Source organism: Euprymna scolopes, chromosome 26 (genome assembly GCF_053919585.1).
Source record: "Euprymna scolopes isolate OS-2025 chromosome 26, ASM5391958v1, whole genome shotgun sequence".
Lineage (NCBI taxonomy): Eukaryota > Metazoa > Mollusca > Cephalopoda > Sepiida > Sepiolidae > Euprymna > Euprymna scolopes.
In genome coordinates this window covers 32,622,669-32,646,916 of record NC_136507.1, presented here as the reverse complement: position 1 = coordinate 32,646,916, position 24,248 = coordinate 32,622,669, and the positions used below count along the sequence as shown (strand labels likewise).

The window sequence follows — 24,248 nt, the reverse complement described above, 5'->3', positions numbered from 1 at the left end:
TATATATATATATATATATATATATATAAGTGAAAATGTGTGTGTGTATGTATGTTCGCTTTTTCTGTATGTCTGCAAAAGGCTGTTTCTCTGGGCTTCTCGGTCAGTTCACTCCTTCTTAAAACTTTTTATATCACGTCTAAATCGTAATATCTACGATTTAAGAATGGGGTTCTCGCCTATCTTTAATTTGCCTGACTTTTATGAACTATTTTCGACATTTTTTGGATCGCCGCGTGTTGATTCAGTTTTTTTCGTATAAAAGCGAAACTAAAGCTTAACACATAGTTCCCGGCGCAATTGCCGGGAACGTCCAAAAGCAATCAGCTTTGATCAATGCGGAGTTTCTCCTTATATCAGACAATTGCTATTTAATTTGGACAATCCCCTTTAACAAGGGAGCTAGTCCCCCCCCCATCATCTTGGGGAAGGCCAAGTTGGGTAAACAAACCCCAGAGAATTGCCCTGCAGTAAATAAAAAAAAACTGCCCCGCAGTGAAACAAAGTTTGGTAAACAAACCCCAAAAAACTGCCCTGCAGTAAATAAAAAACTGCTCTGCAGTGAAAGTTAACTCTGCTACTAATATTTGACCTCATTAAGTGTGGGCACCTGTCAATTGTTAATACTTAAATAAATTCAAACGTCTTTCAGTTACTATTTCTTGCTGTCCGAGTGGTTAACGTCTCACTTTTTTTTTTTCACTTTATTTTCCAACTTTGCCTCAAGGCTTCGTGTTCGATCCTTCCTACCTACCTACAAAAACTTTTTTCTGAACCCCCCCCCCCCCCGACACAAACACCCGGGCAACGATTTTTTTTAAGAAGTTTTAGGATTATTACTTTGCTTATTTTTTGTTTTGATTTACACCACCTCCCTCCCCCGCCCAAGCACACACGCCTCTAAACACTTTGGGCAACGCCGGGTACCCCTGCTAGTTAATTGTAAAAGTCATATTCTCCTGAAGGTTGAACATTCAATTTTCAGCGTGGGCGACCGAAAAATACAATTACAAATTAATTAGGGCCTCTATCCAATCATAACTGACGTAAAAAGAGCAAGCTACCCCCGTGAAATAGATAAAGAGTTCCATTTGAAATTCTGTCCAAATTCCTGAGTTGGGCAGAAACAGTCCCGAGTTCAACAAGATACACATGAAGAAGGTCTGAGGTTACATCAACTGAAACGTTGTAAAAATAACACTCAAGATGGGAACAGTAGTCCGAAGAATCCAAATTATACCAATAAAGAGTTCTGTTCGAAATTCCATGTAGATTTGGCAGGGAGATTCAACATGATACACTTGAAGAAGGTCGGAGGTTACAGCCACCAAAACGTCGTGTGAATAACGTCTGAGATGAAAACAGTAGTCTGAAAAATCCAAATAATACTATAAAATTAATCCTCATCTAAAAAATTCAGAAACGTAATTGAGTTCATCTTTTAGCCTGTATTCTTATGACCTCGGTTTCACCAAGTGAGTGTTAAGTGATATCGAACCGTTTGAGTCAACTAGCTTATTATATAAATCTCACCTCTGTTTAAATGTATGTATGTTTGCCTAAAACTTTCGACAAAGGCAACGGATTTTCACAAGACCGGTATCATTTTGAAGCTCGACCCCTCGGACGACAAATATCGGAAAATTGACCAAAAACATTAATTCTTTCACTCTCAACCGGGCACGTTTCTACAGGGGGGGGGGTCGCTTTTTTGCCGATATTATCGAAAGTCATCGCCTCTTTTCGATTGTGTAGCCTTAATTTAAACCTCCGACACTTCCAGATTGGCGATAGGTGCAATAGCAAACACGTCACTTTTTTTTTTTGCTTTCTTTTCCTCCTTCACGGTAAGGGGTTGAGCTTGCTTACTACTCCTATTATTTTTTATTTATTTATTTTTTCTTGCTCAACCAACACCCTTACACACACCTCCACTTTCTTTTCCGCCTTCACGTCACAGGTTCGAGCCTGCCTGCCTACAACAACTTTCTTTGTTTTTTTTTGCTCAACACACACCTACAAATACCCAGGCAACACCGGGAACTCAAGCTAGTTTATTATATAAATTTCTGTCGTCTGTGTGCAAGTGTGTTTGTATGTCCGCTAAAAACGTTTGTCATCTGTACTGAAGTGGCATGAACCTGGAACCGTTAAAAAGAGCGACCTCTCGGACACATAATATCAAAACATTAGAAAAAAATTTTTTTTAACATTTTCTCTATTCTTTCTTTTAAAATTCTCAACTTTCTTACATGCACCCACCACGCAGCATTTTTTTTTTCTTTTAATAACACGCTAAAATAGAACCCAAGTCCCGTTTTTTTTTTTTTTTTTTTTTTTTTTTACTCTTATAAAAAATATGATATTTAACCCTATTTTACGACCCGGCAACACCGCCCCCCCTCCCAGCTAGTCTAAATATAAAATTGAAAATGTGAATAAAAAAAAAAGTGGTGATTTTTGACAAGTGCTAAAAGATCTCTTGAAAAATCCATTAGTTACGCCTGAAAATAGAAATAAATTATTGATTTCCTGTTAAAATAGGAAATTTCAATCATCGATTGTTCTAAATGAAAATATCCAGCTATATTTATCTACAGCAGTGGTTCCCAACCTTTTTTTTTTTTTTTTTTTTACTTGGCGATATACGATTGATTTTTTTTTTTTTTAATTTCTGCGGCAAATCTATCACACAAAAATAAATATTTTCTACTCATGAAGCTTTTTTTTGCAATAAAACTAAAAAAAAACAACAAAAACAAACAAAAAACCCCAAAAAAACAATAAAAACAAAAAACAACAAAAACAAACAAACAAACAAACAAACAACAAAAACAAAAAGATAATACGAGAATAATTTTTCTTCACATAAATCAACATATTCTGTATTCAGTATCAGGTATAGTTTCCGTATCTGAATCAGGTCTGGAATATGAATTCGTATGCAAGTAAATAACATTGACACACTAGTTCTCGCTGGATCACCGGAGGTAAGCAACGTTAAGCCTGATCATTATCAGATGGGTGACGCTGTGTATCAATTTTTGTAGGAATTTTTGACACCCCTAACACGAAACTGCGAATAAAATATAAAAAACTCGTAATTTCTCTTTTAAAAGTGAGTTGTTTATTTTCTTTATGGATTATACTTCCAAAATAAACTATTAAAGTTGTTTTAAAAGTAATAGAAATATATTTTTTTTTAAACAGTCATGAATTTTACGTACTCAATATTTTTCAATTTTTAAACTTTAAAAATCTATCAAAATTTTTCTATTGATTCTATTTTTACGCTATTTTCAGGGTCAATGTGAAATTTTATGTTCTTTCCAATAAACCGAATATAATATTTTAGAAAAATTTTTTTTTTTAATTCACGCCCCCCCATTTTCAAGTGTCTATTAAAAAGTAAATAATTAATTTACTCACCAAAGTTTTATATATCACAAATTGAAGAGAAAAGGTCAATAAATGATACATTCAAATTTAAAACAAAAAAAGTAGTGTTTTTTAGAAATTTACCTGTAAAGTTCGAAGTTTAAAACCTTTTTTTTTTAAACCACATTGTTTGTTTTTTCTTTTTTTTTTTTCATGAAACCTTGGTCCTTGCTCCTTTAATTGAAAAAAAAATAAAATTAAGGCTTGAATTACATTTTTCGAGTAGTTATAAGCTTGGAAAGACAGGGGGTCGAATAATTCACGCCTCTCATTTTGAAATGTCTATTAAAAAGTAAATAATTAATTTACTCACCAAAGTGTTATATATCACAAATTGAAGAGAAAAGGTCAATAAATAATATATTCAAATTTAAAACAAAAAGTAGCGTTTTTTAGAAATTTACCTGTAAAGTCCGAAGTTTAAAACCTTAAAAAAAACAAAAAAAACACGTTGTTTGTTTTTTTTTTGTTTTTTTAATGAAACCTTGGTCCTTTAATTGAAAAAAAAAATTAGGGCTTGAATTACATTTTTCGAGGATTTATATAAGCTTGGAAAGACGGGGTGGAATTATTCACTAAAATCTTTATACCCTATTTTATGAATTTAACCCTTATATCCACTAAGCCTTAAATTTTATGCATTTTCCATTGCTGGTACTAATGATAAATCTAATTTATAAAACTCAGTATGTCTGTCTGTCTGTCTCCATATTTTCAAACTCTATCTCTGCTGAAACTAAAAATCGCAGAGCAGCTATGGGCATCAAATGATTGATTTTTTATTTATAAACCGTTCTTTTATTGGTTTTAGTCGGTTAAAATTGTTTTAAAAGGGTATAAAGGGGGGGCAGAATTGCAAAAAATTCTCGTACATTGTGTACATTCATCTTAGTTTATTTTTAATCAGTTCATATGTGTGTCACGTTGGTATAGTGGTAACGTCACCAGCTTTGAATGCTACAGTTTTGCTTTCAGTTTCGATTTTAGCTGAAGGCACCCAAATACATTTAAAAAAATTTTTTTTACTTTTGAAATCACGACTCTATAATATGGACAAATTAAAATATATTTAAGTGTATTTTACGACCGGGCAAAGCCGAGCGCCTGCCACCCCACTAGTATTTATTGATTTTAAACTGAAATCTTTATACCCCCACCCTAAATATATTATTTACGTTTGCAAAAATATATACATATTTGCATGAACTTTTACGGTGATCCAAAAATAAAAAAAAATAAAAAAACAACAGAATCGGTAACTGTATCCGAATCGAAGGGGTGGGGAGTTGTTGAAAACGTCTCATCATTAATTAAAATACATATTTTTATATATCTTTATGGATAGTATTCACCCCCTAAACTAATTAACCGATCATTATGCATCTTTTAAACGCTGTCGGAACGGGTAATGTTGTCTACATTTTCTACTCATAAAGCCTTTTTTTTTTTTTTTTTTTTTTTTTGCAATAAAATAATAAACAAAAAAAATAAATGATACAAGGAAGTTTTTTTTTCTTCGCATGAATCAACATAACCTGTATTCAACTATTGTTTTGGTATCGGAATCGAATCTGAATTATTCAAATCTTACAAATTAGTTTGCAAGGATGGCATGATCACATTTACACACCAATTTTTTTTTTTTTTTTTACACAAGGTAGTCACCACTTATCAAGGCCCGGAAGCCACTCGGGGATAAGGGTTATTGCGTGTACAGTACGTTAGTATTGGAGATTTGATAAAGTGTCTTACTTGAGGGGCCGGTTCATCAGGAATTTGTTTATGTTGGACTTGAAGACATCCAGGTTGTAGTCAGGTGAGAAACAGGCAAACGGAACAGAGTTCCACAGGCGGCACTTCTAAGAAAGAAGCTTTGTTCATGGAATGTACGTTTTTGGTTTTGACACAATTTAAGGAATTTAAGCAACATTGAGATTGGTCAGTACCGGATGGGTGACCATTTGGAAATACCGGGCGCTGTATGTGAGAGGGCGTCGACTATTAATAAAAGATTAAGTAAGAATAGGAATTTATTTGTTTTATTTTCTTGTTTAGAAAATTTATCGGGTTGACAAGAAAGTTCTTGCGGTTTTTAACTACATGAATTCAGGTAAACATATCTCGACTCAAACAAAAATTTATTGATTGAAATAATCAACACACTTTTGCCAATACAAAACAAGTTTATTCATGCCAGTAATGTAACAAATCTTGCGTTCTGGTGGCGATGAAGTCACTGAAGGCATTTCTCATGCTTGAAAAAGTGGTAGCAGCAATCACCACACTCTTCAGCACATCCAGGTACACTTTGGTGTTGATTTTCAAGCCGATTTCGAAGATGCGAGGTGGCATGATGTGGCCCTTATTTGAAACCACACCAAAGACCATAACCATGGCCACAAACTTTGTTTTCAGCACCCCGGGCAAGTCCCTGTTGTTTGTGGCAATCCAACGATGCATTTTGAGGGTGCTGGCAATGGTCCTGTTGTTATAACTTGGATCAGTAAAGAGCAGGAGTTGTACAACGGCACATCTCCGATCTCGCTCGTTGAACATTGTGTCACTTTCAGACATGATAGAAGGCTGCTATCTCTCTTGGGATTTGTACACAACTGGTATGGATGGTCTGCAACAAAAAAAAAAGAAAGCCTTTTTTCATCAAACGGAAATGGTATCATGTCGTCTTTTCTAGGGCGACAATTTTATCGTTCCTGCCTGTATATAGTACATATATTTTATAATCTATATATCGTTAAAAGTAAAATTGTGTGTGTGTACATTTCCCTACCAAACTACTCTGTTAATTTTCAGTCTACAGACTCAGGATTTAACATAAGGAGTATTGAGATTTGGGAAAATCTTTTTAATCGGTTTTCGGACGGAAACTTGGCTGTTAAGAGGTCAAAGTTCAACGATTTGACCTTTGAAAACTCTACCAAACTCCTCCGCCAATTTAGGGTCTAAACACTTGAAATTTTTGATGTAGGTTACCTGGAAATGAGTCCAACTTATAATATATACGCACACATATGCACATAAAGTTATGAACAGTACATAGGGCCTAAGCAAAGCCGGGTTGAACTGCTAGTAATATATATATATATATATATATATATTTAACACATGCATACATATATGAATAAATTATGCATTTTGAGGGTGCTGGCAGTGGTCCTGTTGTCATAACTTGAATCGGTGAAGAGCATGAGTTGTGCAGCGGCACATCTCCGATCTTGCTCGTTGAACATTGCGTCACTTTCAGACATGATTGTACACAACTGGCCAACTAGTAGATGGTTTGCAACAACTGGCCAACTAGTAGATGGTTTTCATCAAACGGAAATGGTATCATGTCGTCTTTTCTAGGGCGACAATTTCATCGTTCCACCCTGCATATAGTGTATATATATAAACACATGCACACACACATATATGCTTCAATCGTTTATATAAATAAATAATGCAGAAAAGAATAGAATAGGGAAAGATAATTTAATCATGAAATGATCGAATCAATTTCTTTGAATTTATTGTCTTTTATGAAAAGAATGTTTTTTGCGCATTTGATCTCGACTGAGTATGCGGCATAGTATTTTAGAATAATTTTTTATGCTATTCAAAGACCTTATAATATTTCAATAGAGGCTCATTCTCACAGAAGAGATGTTACAAGTTTGTCTCTGCTTTATCGTTATTTTCATGGAAAGTGTTCGACTGAGCTTCAATTCATGGTACCCCCTCGCCAAACTTTCACAAGAAACACTCGTCTAGTTGAAAACACTATCAATAATTCCCCCCACTCTTTATCTGTGCCTAAACCTAAACGTAGATTCCATGAACAAAGCTTCTTTCTTAGAACTGTACGCCTGTGGAATTGTCTTCCGTTTTCCTGCTTTCCAGCTGACTACAATATGGTTGGGTGTCTTCAAGTCCAACGTAAACAAGTTTTTGATGAGCCGTTCCACTTGTTAAAAAAATTACCGAATTTACATTACTAACGATTACTATATTGTCCAATCGACTACTGTACACTCTTAACCCTTATCCTCGAGTGGTCTCTGGGCCTTGATAAGTGCTTATGCCTAAGTAAATAAATGAATAAAAAGGAGGACGGTACAGTTTCAACATGGTCGTTTAAAGATTTTAGTTTTCTAGTCGGAAAATTATAAAATCTGTTCTGATTTTGATTCTAGTTTTTGCAGAGGACCAAACGGTATCTCTGTGTTAGGGTTAGGTTAGGGTTAGTGCAACGAAATACGTGTGAGACAATAATGGGAAAGTGAATTAATTATTAACCAGCAGGATCTGTGGAAATTCCACAGGGGACTCCTTCATATGTATTATATTGATGTTGGCATTCTGTAGCTTTTTTGTTAAAACTGTAAAAGTATTTATCTAAGCTAGCAAGGACGCCCGGCATAGCCTGATGATAAAGTATGCGTAAATATGATATTTCAATTCTTGTATATTTCGTGTATATATATATATATATATAACAGCATTTTTTATTTTTGAATTTTTTATTGAAAGCTTCTTTAAAGTATATATATATATATATATATATATATATATATATTAATTTTATTTATACAAACATTAATGGCTACATATGTGCATACATGTTTCTGTAATCACCCACGTTGGGGGATTACGTCTTCAGGCCAAGAATTACCTTCAAAAACGTCAGGCCAAGAATTACCTTCAAAAGACTTTTGAAGGTAATTCTTGCCTGAAGACGTAATCCCCCAACGTGGGTGATTACAGAAACATGTATGCACATATGTAGCCATTAATGTTTGTATAAATAAAATTAATATACCTGCTCTGTTCACTCATTGAGCACTATTTTGGTAGACACATGTTGTTTCATTGGATGTACTTCTAGGAAACTAAACTCTACTGGCTATATATATATATATATATATATATATATATATATATAATTAATGTTCTATCGGTTTTTATATATATTATAAAGTTGCGATGTGCATCAGCTTGAATTGAAACCAAAACACACACACACACACACACACACACACACATATATATATATATATATATATATATATATATATATATATATATAACTTCAGTGCCATCAGCTATAATCGAAACCGAAACCAAAACTTATAATATTCAGTGTAGCTTAATCGCCATATATATTTTATAAATTACTAACTAGCTCTACCTATGTATTGAGCACTTTTGAAGTGAACACTTAAAGTTTACGCATAAATCTATACTTTCATATATTAAATTTATGTGAGTAAATGAAGTAGTTATATATATCGTTATATTTCACTGGTTACCTTACCTTGGAAATATATATATATATATATATATATATATAATTGCAAGTAACTAGAAACCTCTTCAGGCGATATTGCTTATGCAAAAGTAAGCACACCTAAAGAGGTCTCCATTTAATTGTAACTGGCTGATCGAAACAGACTCATGAATTTGTATCGACATATAAATGCTCATGTAGAATAAACAGAAAGTATATAAAGCTAATATAAATACAAAGTATACCTTGCCCTTTGTATTAACCTCATTAAAACATCGCTGGTTGCTCCACCTCTGGAAAATATTAACCTGGAATATTATATATATATATATATATATATATATATATATATATATATATATATATATATATAATTACTAGAAGGTGTACCCGGGGTTACCTGGCATCAAATGTAATATTCAATTCTTTAAAAAACGAAAAAGTGACATAAAAATCCGGAAAGAAACTGCATGTGAGTATTATGTATATTTTTTTTTCTTGTAAGTAAAAAAAGATAATACTCGAGCTGAGATCGAAGCCAAAGCGTAAAGATAGCAAGTCAAGTACGGTAACCATTAGGCCAGCTTGACACAATCTTTAAAAAGCGTTTTCAAACCTACTTATTCTTAACATAAGGCACCTGTTATATGAACGATTCGCACATGCACAGTCTTTAAACAGTTGACAAACAGATAAAATTCTGATGACCCCCCCCAAGTAACAATTTTTCAATTTTCACCCCTTAGCAGCCCTTTATTTTCGAATGAAAATCTATTAAAATGTTTTCCACATGTCTGAATACTCTATATACTAAATCTCAAGTCTGTAGATCAAAGATTTATTGAATATAATTCGTTGACTATTGCTATAGTCTTCCTTAACTACTATAGAGAAAAGTTGGTAGAGACCGCAGACGTCATTTTTTTTTTTTTTAAATTTGACCCCAATTTTGACCCCTTAACATTTATTGTTTTGGGCTCAAATAGAATTATAAAGTTAGATCCCTGTCCAAATAATCTATATCTAAAATTTCAAGTGTTTAGACCCAAAATTGGTGGAGGAGTTTGATAGGGTTCTCAAAGGTTAAATCGTTGAACTTTGACTCCTGAACAGCAAAATGTCTAGTCGAAAACGGATTAAAAAGATTTTCCCAAATCTCAGTACCCCTTATGCCAAATTTCGAGTCTGTAAGACTGAAAATTGACAGAGTTATTTGGTAGGAAAATGTACACAGACACACAGACAGACATTTTCACTTTTATAGATATATAGATAGATATAAAGATAATCTTTAAATTAGGTCGTTCAATTTGTATGCAAGACCTGAGATAACATTTTGATATTTTTTTGTTGAAATTTTAATGTCTGCTGATTAATATTGCGAAATGTGCTTTTATGTTTTTTCCTTTTTTTTTTTTTTCCTCTTAAAAATAACTGGTATAATTATTTTTTTTTTATTTCTCCCAGAGAATCCGTTTAGAAAAAAGGGAAAGAAATCTGAATGGACGAGCCTAAACAGCAAACGGACGCGCGTGCGCGCGCATACACACACACACATACACACACACACACACACACATACACAATCCCTCTCAAAAAACATTATAGTAATTACCAAATATGCGGTGGGATGGGAACTACCCCCCTCCCCCGAGGTAGACCAGGAAGGGAAGGGGAGGATGCATCATTTCAATTATTTATTTCAGATGAAAAAAAAAAAAAAAAAAAAATAGATGCAAAGTGTGTGTGGAGTGGTGGTGGTGGGGGGGGGAGAAAAGCAAAGAATGGTTCTAAAAATATGGATAATTTCGGTTCCAGTGAATGGGATATAAAAGAAACATGGACAGAACCCCCCCCCCCCAAAAAAAAATTGAGAAGGGTAAGAGAGTAGGGTTTTTTTTTGGGGGGGGGGTTGTAATTTCTTTCATTTTCTTCCAAAAATTTTTTTATTTTATGTAAAAAAATTATATAACTGTTTAAAGCAAAATATTATTTGCCATCTTGAGAATTCAGAAAAGATTGTATGGATATTTATGCGTATACGTGTGTAGATCTTTGTGTGTGTGTGTGTGTGTGTGTAATCTTATATACGCATTATCGCGTTTGACACATCGGGGTTTTTTTTTTCTTTTTGTTTTTTTACATAGGCATCATCGCTTATCAAGGCCAAGAGGCCACTCGAGGATAAGGGTTAAAGAGTGTACAGTAAGCAACCTTGAGCCTGGCTAGTAAAAGATGGGTAACCATTTGGGAATTCTAGGCGCTGTATGTGCTCTCCGCTTATCTCGGCATTGTTTCCAGTCGTCCTGAACCTCCACTCGTCACTGGTATTTAACAACGCTGACTCAGGAGAAGTGCGTTTGAAAGTTGTGCAACTCTTGCCAGAACAGTTCCATTTACAGGCACCATTACATAGTCTGTCAAGACTGAAGGAAACTACCATATAATCTTATATATATATATATATATATATATATATATATATACTAGCAGGGAGATTCGACGTTGCCCGGGATTAAATGAGGATCAACGAATGCTCCATACTTCAAACGCTTTCATTATTGAAATCTGTGGAATTGTCCATCAATCAAATCAATTGATTGCCTGCTCTAGTAAGGGACCCACCACAGTTCACCACGAGGAAGCTTCACATGCCTCCCTGAAATGACTTGAACAACAATACAGTGTAGTCTAAATTACACTGTAGAGAACCTACTGTTGATTTTATAAATTTATTTTGGGCTTGAATTGAAGTTTAAAATGCAAACGTCAGGTATCATGCTTCAATTCTGCTCTAAACAGAAACGTTCATTTCGAACGCCGCCCTGTCTACAGTTGATTTTATAGGCTGAGCCTTTCTGCTTGTGTGGTGATAAAACTTCTCAAATGCACTTGTGATGTTAAGTTGTGCAAAAGTGTTAACTTTGGTCAAAATCTGACTTCCTTCTTTCATCGGATTTTTCCAGTATTGATTTTCGATACTTATCAGATGTATTCCAATACAAAACCTATGTAAGAATACTCCCAGACACATCAAGTACTTTCCTGTGAAATTAAAAATATTGTTTCTGCATCCATAGTGAACGAACTCTTACACACAAAATTCCTTTTATATCATAGTGTATATATATATATATATATATATATATATATATATATATATAATGTTGTTTGTTTTGGTTTTAGCGATATGTTTTGAATGAATTCAATTATTTACGAAAGCGCATTTTTACCTAAATGCGAGCTGGGAATAATTTTCCCTTTAACCAATTTCGTTCCCCCACATGGGAGCGGCATTATATATATATATATATATATATATATATATATATATATATATATATATATATACTAGATCACCCATGACCTGTTGGATTAGTATTTGTCTTCCCTCTTTCTCCTCTTTTATATATTCTTATCCTCTCTTCCCGTCTCCCCTTTCTCTCTCTTCATGCCTCTCCTTTCTCTCTCACACGTCTCCCTTTTCTTTTTCTTCCCACTTTATTCTCTATTCTTATCCGTCTCTCCTTTCTTTCTGCCCACCTGTCTCCTTTCTCCCACTTGTCTCTTTTCTTTTTCTCTCTCCTCCCACTTGTCTCTTTTCTTTTTCTCTCTCCTCCCACTTGTCTCCCCTCTTTTTCTCTCTCCTCCCACTTGTCTCCCCTCTTTTTCTCTCTCCTCCCACTTGTCTCCCCTCTTTTTCTCTCTCCTCCCACTTGTCTCCCCTCTTTTTCTCTCTCCTCCCACTTGTCTCCCCTCTTTTTCTCTCTCCTCCCACTTGTCTCCCCTCTTTTTCTCTCTCCTCCCACTTGTCTCCCCTCTTTTTCTCTCTCCTCCCACTTGTCTCCCCTCTTTCTTTCTCTTTCTTAGTTATTAACATCAATATAAAATGTGTGTATGTATGTGTGTATATATATATATATATATATATATATATATATATATATATATATATATACACACACACACATATCTCACACAAGCACACACATGTTTGTAGATGTTTATTTGTGTGCAAGGAGAGAATATGTCGAGGTTTACGTGTAATATGAGTTTTAAATGCAGGCTAAGATCTGATGACCTCAAAGTAGGATTAAATCTGAATAGGGAGATATGTACAGAACAGGAAACTCTGATGGTATGGCCACATTGAAAGAATGGATGAGAGTTCTGAGATTTGTAGTGTTGAGAACAGTTGAGTTAGCAGGTTCTGTTTATAAGCAAAAGCCAAGGAAAACGTGAAAGGAAAGAATAAAGATGGACGAGAGAAAGAGGGATAAATAAAGACCTGGCAGAAATAAGGTTTTTATAGACATGTCACATTTTATGAATTGAATTTAACTTGAAAATTCTATTATGGTTTTGTAACCTCCAACCGTCTTCAGGAGTATCTTGTCAAACTTTGGAATCAGCAAAAAATTCCGAAAGGAATCTTTTATTTAATCTGCAGGGGTAGTATGCTCTTATTCTGTCAGCCATGAGCGGATGGAAGTTCTAAGTAATTCCCAATTATATTTTTAGGTCGTCCGCACTAAGGATTGAACCTCCAGTCTCCAGGAATGTAACTTTGTACAACTGAATTTCTATCAAGTACTCTATCTACTGCGCCACGGATCTGTGCAAGATATACTTGAAGAAAGTCGGAGGTTATATCGCCGATACATTGTGCAAATGACACTCAAGATGAGAACAGTAGTCCGAAGAATCCAAATAATATGAATAATCAATCCTCATCTCAAAAAAAACATCAGAACAGTAAGGGAGTTGTGTCCCAAAATTTATTTTCTCTAAATCTGAACAGTATAGGGAGATGTGTGCAGAAGAGTAGACTTTGATGGTATGGTCACATTGGAAGAATTGATGAGTGGTCTTTGGGTTTTTCTACAGGAAAGGCCAATGAAAACATGGGGGAGGGGAGTGACAAAAATGGGTCTGAGCAATAAGTAAAAACCTGGGCAGAGATTAGTTACTTTGGAAATTAATTTCTTAGACACATGACGGCATCTAAAGTAGACGTTAAGATGAATATTATGACCCAAGTTTGATTTATTGCTTTATGAAGGAAGAGAGAACCAAATGAATGTCTTGCAATAACCCTTATCCCTGAGTGGCTTCCGGGCCTTGATAGGTGGTGATCACTGTGTAAAAAAAAAAAAAAAAAAAAAAAAATGTCACATGCGACCCAACATGGTCCTGAACAATTTCGCAATGCAACCCAACACAGTTCTGAATAATTCCGTTGATATGACACGATCCCAAACAACACTGTCAATTCGAACCCGAACACCTCTGACAATTCAACATGACACGATACCGAACAAGTCCATCGATTCGAATCTGAACACCTCCAACGATTCACAATGACCCAACATGACACATTACCAGAGCAACCTAGAAGTGAGAATGTGTGTGTGTGTGTGTGTGTGTGTGAGGACAAACCTCAACCTATATACTCAACGAACTTTTATCTACAGTTTGGAAATTTGGTATATAGGGTATTCAGACACGTGGAAACTTTTTCAACCAGAAAAAAAATAGAGCTGCTAAGGGGTCAAAAATGAAAAATTGGTACATGGAGGCTGTCGGATTTTTATCTGTTTGCTAACTGTTTCACGACTGCATGTGCTAATTGTTAACTGTTTCACGACTACATGTGCTAATTGTTAACTGTTTCACGACTGCATGTGCTAATTGTTAACTGTTTCACGACTGCATGTGCTAATTGTTAACTGTTTCACGACTGCATGTGCTAATTGTTAACTGTTTCACGACTGCACATGCGCTAATTGTTCACATTATGTTAAGAATAAAAAGGTTTGAAGACACCTTTTGGAGATCGTGTTCAGTTGGGCTAATTGTTATCGTACTTAACTGGCTGTCTTTAGATTTTGGTTTCGATCCCAGCTCGAGTATTTTCTTTTACTTGAAAGAAGTGAACGGTTTAGAACACACACATTACTCACGTGTGCGTCTCAGTTTCTTCCTGGTTTTTTTTTTTTTTTTTTGGTAAGGAATTTAACGTTACATTTAATACCGGGCAACGCCAGGTACCTAGTAATAAGGTAAAGCGGTTTCATCTTCGTACGTATGTTATCACGCTCCACCTCTTCAAAAAAAAAAAAAAATGGGATCATCCTATCATTGAAAAACATGTAAAATAAATAAAATAAAAATGGCGGCATGTAAAATGAACGCTAAACCAAATATGATATGTGTGTTTATGTGTAAAATGAAGTGTGTGTATGTAATTTGAAAATCTGTGCATGTGTAATAAGAAAACTGATGTATGTGCAAGACAGAAATATTTTCTCTACATTTGTGGGGATGGGGTGAGAGAGAGAGAGAGAGAGAGAGAGAGAGAGGGGGGGTGAGAGAGAGAGAGAGAGAGAGAGAGACTTAGACTTTCTGAAGGTTTTGTATTCATTTATGTGTTCTGACTTCAAAGTCGCTTCTAATATAATGGAAGTCTTCCCCACATTAAAACCGACCTTGTGTCACATTTTTCTTTCGTGGGGGAAGCAAATAAATACCAATATAATGAAAGTCTTTCGAAAGAGATGAATCCAAGAATATCATATTAGCCAAAATATTAAGTTATTCTATCTAAAAGGTGACTGAGCTTTGCCTAGGATGAAAAAAAAAAAAAAAAAAAAAAAATCCTGCCTTTTACCGTGAAGATTCTGCTGATCCGATTTTTATTTCGACAGATTCACTTTTAAACCGAAAATACAAAATGAAAAAGGAAATACGCAGGAATATTCAGAATTGTGCGCAGATGATCTCTCGTCCGTAATAAGTGCTGACAAATTAAGACAAAAAAAAACAACATATTTTTCCAAATCTGAGACTAATTTAAAATGACCTAAAAAGAAAGGATACACTGATTTTCCTTTTCTTGGGCCACTATGAATTTCTTACATCGTCTGTTTTGCAATCTATTTGTAGAATTATGGATTTTATTTTATTTGTTAAACATTTACTTTTGATTTCAGTTTTATTTTATTCTTTGTTTTTTTTTTTTTAGTCATTTAAAATTTTTATTTATCTATTTTTTGGTAGATATTTTTTATTACTTTTCTAACTTATTTTCTAGAGTTTTCTTTACATTTTAGTTTTCTAGAGATATCTTTTATTACTTCTATATTTTATAGAGATTTCTTATTTCTACCATTTCTAGAGATTTTTTTTACATTTTATAATCTTTTCTAGAGATTTTAATTTCTTCATTCCTTTTTTCCTCCTATTCTAGAATTATTTTCATAACTTAACTTTTTCTAGAGATTTCTCTTTATTTTTTACCTTTTCTAGAAATTTCTTTTCATTTTTATTTTTCCTAAAAATTTCTTTTCATTTATATTTCACCGTCTTTTCTAGAAATTTCTTTTAATTCAACTTTTTCTAGTAATTTCTTTTCATTTTTATTTCACCTTCTTTTCTGGAAATTTCTTTTCATTTAACTTTTCTAGAAATTTCTTTTCATTTAACTTTTCTAGAAATTTCTTTTCATTTAACTTTTCTAGAAATTTCTTTTCATTTAACTTTTCTAGAAATTTCTTTTCATTTAACTTTTCTAGAAATTTCTTTTCATTTTTATTTCACCTTTTCTAGAAATTTCTTTTAATTTAACTTTTTCTAGTAATTTCTTTTCATTTTTATTTCACCTTCTTTTCTGGAAATTTCTTTTCATTTAACTTTTCTGGAAATTTCTTTTCATTTAACTTTTCTAGAAATTTCTTTTCATTTAACTTTTCTAGAAATTTCTTTTCATTTAACTTTTCTAGAAATTTCTTTTCATTTAACTTTTCTAGAAATTTCTTTTCATTTAACTTTTCTAGAAATTTCTTTTCATTTTTATTTCACCTTCTTTTCTAGAAATTTCTTTTCATTTTTATTTCACCTTCTTTTCTAGAAATTTCTTTTCATTTTTATTTCACCTTCTTTTCTTGAAATTTCTTTTCATTTTTATTTCACCTTCTTTTCTTGAAATTTCTTTATTAGGTTTTATGCTTTCTTTTCAAAAGGTTTCTTTTTTTTCCTTATTCCATTTTTAGATTTTAGAATCTGTTCTACAGATTTCTACTCTACATTTTCTTTCTTTGCTAGAAATATTTTCAGTACTTTTTTTATACCCTTTCTGGAAGCTTCTTGATTAATTTTATATCTTAAAAAAAAAAAAAATTCTCATTACATTTTTTCTTTTACTTTCATTTCTTTTACTCCTTCCATCTTTTTCTCTTGCACATTCATGTGTGCATGTCGGCTAATAAATAAAATGTCTCGTTTGATTTGGTGCCATTGTTTGCTAGACCAGATTCTGAAGAAGTTTTTAAGTTGAGAGTTGGAAGGGCGGCAATAAATAGCCTTTGCAGAAGACATTATGGAATGAAATGGTGGCCCGGTGCGGTAGTGGCGAACGGAAGAGGTTTATGGTGGAGGTGGTGGTGGAGGGAGCAGGTAAAGGGTAAAAATGGTAGGAGGGAAATAGAGGGTGGGGAGGGGAAGAGGAAATGGAAATCTTTTTGTCAACTCTGCGTATTGGTATGATCTCTGTCCATATTTGTTCTTGCTCCAACGTTAGGTGTACTGTTGGGAGGATGAGAAGGGGGCTGAGATAGAGAGGGAGAGAAAAAGAAAGAAAGGGACGATGAGATAGAAAGGGGAGAGAAAAGAGAACAGCCGAGATAGAAAACGAGAGAGGGGGGAACTGAGATAGAAAGAAGAGAGATGAGCTGAGAAAGGAGTGAGGGAGATGAGACAGAAAGAAAAGAGAGAGAGAGAGAAGCGGAGATGGAAAGGAGAGAGGGTAGTAGAGATAAAGGGAGAGGGGAACTGAGATGGAAAGGAAAGCGAGAGAGGGGTAGTTGAGATAGGAAGAGAGAAAAAAGAGAAGGAGGGCTGAGATAGTAAATGGAAAGAAAGGAGCTGAGATAGAAGGGGGAGAGAAAAGAGAGGGGAGCAGATATAAAATGGGGAGAGAAAAAAAGAAGCTGAGATAGAAAAACGAGAAGTTTAAGTAAAAAAAAAGAGAGAGGGGGAGATGAGAGAGAAAGGGAGAGAAGAGATAATATAGAAGAAGGAGGAGGGGGAGCTAATAAAATGAGAAAGAGATAAGGTTGTGAAATAGGGAGGGGGGAAAAATAGAAATGAATTTGCTTCATTTTTTGTTATACATCAACTCATTATTTTTTTGTTGGCAGTTAATATCCAGATACAATACCTAACAGATTAATCGTATACACTTATTTGAACAAAAGTTGCAGGATAAGATAAATATAAAGAAAAGAGATGAAAGAGAAATGGATATAGAGATGAGAAAGCTAACAAAAAAAACAAACAAATGAGATACTGAGATGATAGAGGTGAAGAGATGAGGATGGGAAGATAATATACAAACACTCGGTTGCTAAGCAATACTTCTTCCCTTTTTTCTGTGTAATAAACGAATAAATTCAAATTGGAAAACTTACGATAAACAAAACATAAAGACTAATATCTTCAAGGTAAATATAAAAAAAATGGATAAATCTTCTCACATTTTTTTTTTTTTTTTACATAAACGTCACCACTTATCAAGGCCGATAGGCCACTCAAGGATAAGGGTTAAAGAGTGTAGAGTAGTCAAAAGGACAATATAGTAATCGATAGTAATGGAAGTTCGGTAAATTTTTTAACTTAAGTGGAACGGCTCATCAAAAATGTGTTCATGTTGGACTTGAAGACAACCATATTATAGACAGCTGGAAAGCAGGAAAACAGAAGACAATTCCACAGGCGTGCAGTTCTAAGAAAGAAGCTTTGATCATGGAATCTATGTTTAGGTTTAGGCACAGATAAAGAGTGGGGAAAATTATTGATAATGTTTTCAGCTAGTCTAGTGTTTCTTGTGAAAGTTTGGCGAGGGGGGGACCATAGATTGAAGCTCAGTCGAACACTTTCCATGAAAATAACGATAAAGCAGAGACAAACTCGCAACATCTCTTCTGTATATGTGAGAAAATTTATCTATTTTTATTTATTTATTTTTTTTCAATAAAAATACTATCTGTTACTTGCTGCACGCCCGGCGTTGCCCGGTCGTACAATACGCTTAAACATGATATTTTAATTTGTGCAGATTGCGTATGTATTATTATTATAGAATAAATCCTCTATTCAATATTATATATTACGAGGAATGATTTGATCGAGGGATTAATTCACAAAACATTAAAAAAAAAATAAATAAATAATGATAATGTTGTTCATCAAATTCCGTCTGTGTTTGTTTACAATATCATGTCAGCTGATATTTGGGCTTGACGATGAATGCCCTGGAAAAGTTATTTCTGATTAATGTTTAGTTTTAAAATATGCAAATGAAGAAATGATTTGCGGCGATTTTAAATGGTAAATCTTCTTTTCTCATAAATTGAACTCTTTAATAAGAATTAAAATAAAATGGTGAGGTACATCCGGATTTGAACAGGGGATCATTTCATCTATAGTCGAATGCTCTACCACTGAGCTATATTTCAACATGACAATGTTTTTTTGTTTTAAGAAGAAATGATTTGCTGAGATTTCATTTAATATATATATATATATATATTAAAATAAACGAATTTACATCGTTGTGACACTGAACATGCTAATGTTTCGGACAAATAGTCGGTTATAATCAGAAGTCCTCATTAAGCAACTTAATAAATGATTGCTTCCCACAGAAGAAACTAATGCTTAAAACCTTTTTTTTTTTTACTTTTGTTGGAAGCAACTATTTGTTAAATCGCCTGACGAGGACTTCTGGTTTTAACCGACCATTTGTTCGAAATATTAGCATATCAAGTGTCGTAACCATGTAAATTTGTTTATATTAATAAAAGCATACCTTGCTCCTCTTTTATTGAGCACTCTTACTAACCTCCTTAAAATTCATTAGTTATCACTCTTGAATACCTTTAACCTGGTATATATATATATATATATATATATATATATATATATATATATACCGTGTATATTTGTGTGTGTATATGTGTATTGGGGTGGAGAGGGCTCCCGTAAGCCGTGGTGAAGGCAACCTTTCTAGGAGAAGCAAATCTCTGATTTAAAAAACCATAAAGCGGAAGACCATTACCCGCATTAAGCTGGTCTGCAGTTTAATTTGTTGCTGGCTATCTTGCTCTTGCTTGTTGCTGGATCTCAACATTTTGAACCGAGAGAGAAACTTAGCTGTCGTACAAAGCTAAGACTCTGTAACATCATATTTGTATAGATACTCCCTCAGGCATTTGGGCTCATGGATTTTAAATGCCTGAGGGAGTGGCACTCGTCTGACAAGACGTTGCAATCATCATATATATATATATATATATATATATATATATATATATATATATATACTAGCAAAAGTACCCGTCGTTGACTGGGTTCAAAAACAGCCTACAGAAAATGGACTCTGATTTATGAAAGTATGATTGGTTATGAAAAGGAAGTGTTGTAAAGAGATAGCTTTGAATTCGGGGGTATCAAAACCAAAGCAAAATATGATGAAAGTAAAAATAAGTTTAACAAGGTTTTTTAATATAGATCCACAGAATATTGTGATAAGTGTTTCAACGTGAACAGGTATGGTATAATAAATTATGGGGGTTATCTATTTTATTTTTACTTACTGAGCCAGCACCTCTCTCAAAAGAAAAAAAAAACGTGGGGAAGAGAATTTTGGCCTTTTAAAAAAAGTCCTAGGAGGTCCACCCTTCCAGGTTTTGTCTTCCCTCTTTAGAGAGAAGTTAATTTGTTGCTGACTGGCTGAGACTCCCTAATCAGGAAATGCTGATGTGGCTGCTAAGGCAATTTTTAAAAGGTTCAAAGTTCTCTTCCCCACTTTTTTGAGAGGTGCTGGCTCATTTTCCCCACCTTCTGGCCTTGTTTCATATCATTCTTATGTGGAAATTGTGTTAATGCCAAAAGAAAGGAAAGAAGAAACGTCCTGTGGGTTGTGGGCGCATTATTTTGGGTGGATGCTTATTATTTTCATATTCATCCAAAGAAATTGAGCTTCAACGTTTTTACCATTGAAGTCAGCGTAAACAGTTCCTTGGTCGAGTTTCAAACCTTTTCTGCACATCAATGAAATATTGAGAATTTGACGTTCTATGCAACTTATTGATAGAGATTGATAGGAACTTAAATTAAACAAGCGTGAGAGAGTAAGAAAGAGTAATAGAGAGACATGACGATAGTGAGTGGGAGAGAGAGTGAGAATGTGTGTGAGTGTCATAGTAAGAAAGACAGATGGAAAGAGAGTGATAGAAAGATAGAAATGAGAGAGAGTGATAGTAAGAGAAATCGAAAGAGAAAGAGTTATTAATGAGAGAGAGAGAGAGAGAGAGAGAGAGAGAGAGAGAGAGAGAGAGAGAGAGAGAGAGAGAGCAATAGAATGAAAAGAGAGATCGAAAGAGAGAGTAATAGAATAAGAGAGTGAAAGGTAGAATGATAAAATGGTGACTTGGAACAACTCCTTTAAAAATAAAAAGTCAAAAATAAAAATGTGGTTAGAGGTTATGCGTGAGTCCGGGAGGGGGGTGATTCTTATAGATAGCTGTATTGTAAACTAGAGTATGTTAAAAGAAAGGTAGAGAATGAGAGAGAGATGTAGATATTTAACAAAACTTAATTGTTCCTTTTCTTCAATAATAGATCTAACTCGCGCGTACGGACGCCATTTTGAAATATCCTTTACATTGTTATGGGTTTTAAAATGTAAAAAATAAAAAAAAATACATTTAAAAAATAAAATACATTTGCAGGAGAACATAACATTAAAATCAGATCAAATTAAAATTCAAATAAATTTTTCAATTAAATAATTCCAAAGCAAAAATAAATTTTAAAAAATGAAAAAACATTAAATTCCTAAAAAAAAATAAAAAGGATTCATATTTAAGATATCTTCCTTCAATATGAAGGCTTAGTGATGGCAATTATTATTTCAAACAAGCCTGACAGACCAATGGAAATTTCACTTCATACTGAAGGTTGACAGACCAATGAAAATTCTATTCCAAACAGAAGCTTCACAGACTGATCGAAGGCCAAAGCTTCTCCCAAAAATGCCAGGATGCATCTACAAAATAAATAAGAAAATAAATTTTCTGGTATTTGTTTCCGGTTTCTGTTTCGACTCCAAATATTTGCACTGCCGTTCCGTTCCTTGCTTTGTCTCGCTTGTCTTCTCTTCGTCTTGTTAGAAAAAAAAAAAAAAATTAACTGAAAATTAAAAATAGATTTCGAAAAAATTCCAGAAAAATTTCAGAAAATTAGATATAAACAAAAATGTAGTTAAATTAATTTCTTAAAACATAAAATTAAAAAACAAAACAAACAAAAAACAAAAAAAAACATTCTCATTAATTTTTTTATAATATTTGTTTATGTTTTTCTGGTTTGGATTCTGGCATTTTTATTTGTCTTTCTATTGTTTAAATAAAGACTGAGTTTGTGAGGCACCTTCAATGATCCTCTAATGATTTTTGACTGTTAATCATGAGATGTGTGCGCGAGGGGTAGGATGAGGGACTTTGAGTTGTGGTCACTGATTAGGAATAAGAAGGATAGGAATTATAAAAAATTAAATTTCAAATGTGAGGGATAACAATGGTGGGGTGCATAACGATGTGATAATACGAGAATGGGGGTAGGAGTAGTGGGAATGTGAAAGGATGGGGGAAAGTTGGAGTGGGTGAAATGTGAAAAGACAGGAGGGAATTAATATTGGTGAACATTTGAAAAATGGGGGTGTTAAGATTGGTAAAAATGTGAAAGGATGGGGGGGGTTAAAATTGGTGAAAATGTGAAAGGATGGGGGGGGGGTTAAGATTGGTGAAAATGTGAAAGGATGGAGGGGGGTTAAGATTGGTGAAAATGTGAAAGGATGGAGGGGGGTTAAGATTGGTGAAAATGTGAAAGGATGGAGGGGGGTTAAGATTGGTGAAAAAGTGAAAGGATGGAGGGGTTAAGATTGGTGAAAATGTGAAAGGATGGAGGGGGGTTAAGATTGGTGAAAATGTGAAAGGATGGAGGGGTTAAGATTGGTGAAAATGTGAAAGGGTGGAGGGGGGTTAAGATTGGTGAAAATGTGAAAGGATGGAGGGTGGGGTTAAGATTGGTGAAAATGTGAAAGGATGGAGGGGTTAAGATTGGTGAAAATGTGAAAGGATGGGGGGGTTAAGATTGGTGAAAATGTGAAAGGATGGAGGGGGTTAAGATTGATGAAAATGTGAAAGGATGGAGGGGTTGCGGAGTGGTGGCAATGTGGAAGAATAAGAATTGTTGGAACATCTGAGACATTTGCAAAAAAAAAAAAAAAATGGTTAATGTAAAGAGTTTCTGCATTTCATGAAATCTTCACACAAACTTTTAAGCATAAATAATCCATGAAAAATGATCATACAGTTTTTGTGTTCTTCAACCTCCAAATCCTATCTTGGTTGTATCGATTTTTTTTTTCATTTGATTGGGATTACTATATAAATATTAGTTTTCATATAATGCAGTTTCAATTTATGCCAGTATCAGCAAATTCATAGCTTCCCTATAACAATTATTTTGTTAATATCTTTACCCTAAAGAAAAGAATTCATTCTTTGAAACTCCCCAGATTAAGGAAACCCTAATATTTTTTTTTAAGTATCCTGTTGAATAATAAATTCTTGTAAATTATAATTTATAGTATTTAATTGTGTTATTATATATCATATTTTTTCGTGGCAAGTGTTCGTCTGTGCTCCATGGTCTCCTTTGCCAAACTTTCACAAAAAATCAGTCGACTAGCTATAATCAGTATCAACAATTTTCCCTGCTCTCTATCTGTACCTAAATCTAAATGCAGATTCCATGAACAAAGTTTCTTTCCTAGAATTGCCTGCATGTGGAACACTGCTCTATTGGCCTGCTTCCCAGCCAATTACAATATAGTAGTCTTCAAGTTCAATGTAAACAAGTTCTTGTTAAGCCGTTATCTTAAATAATCAGATTCTACCCAATTTACACCATTAACGATTACTAAATTACCCCCGTACATTTATTAATCCTTTTCCTCGAGTGTCCTTCGGGCCTTGATAAATGGTGACTCTCTTGTATAAAATAAGTAATTAACACAAAATATTAAAACATTGTACAAAGATGACAATAACCCCCCCCCCCACAAATCTCATGACTTGAAATAGAATTTACGTTGTTTTGCGGCCTGCAATGGATGGATTAACAAAAAGAAAGCAATAATAATTGCAAGTCTCAAAATTCGTTTTCCATTATCTTTTACGATGGAAGTCTATTTTGGAAATAAAGCCGTGTTTATGAACCGGTAGATGCAGTTAACAAACAAAATACACAAAGACATAACAAAGCAAGGCTAGTTTCTCAGTAAAACAGTCACAACGAAAACTCGTCTACCTACAACCACTATAAATAATTCCCCTTTCTTCTCTCGTGTGCCTAAAACTAAATGAAGCATGCATGAGCAAAGTTTCTTTTCAAGGAA

At 33.9% G+C, this 24,248-nt stretch overlaps 1 protein-coding gene and 1 long non-coding RNA gene across 2 annotated transcripts in view; both read left to right on the top strand.

Moving 5' to 3' along the window:
• Window positions 1-24,248, top strand: part of LOC145247974 (uncharacterized) — a 536,604-nt gene that overhangs the window by 55,559 nt on the left and 456,797 nt on the right. The window lies entirely within an intron of this gene.
• On the top strand, window positions 15,556-23,900 carry LOC145247973 (uncharacterized). Its single transcript, XR_013863314.1, has 2 exons — window positions 15,556-22,790; window positions 22,823-23,900. It is a non-coding gene; the product is annotated as an uncharacterized LOC145247973 (long non-coding RNA).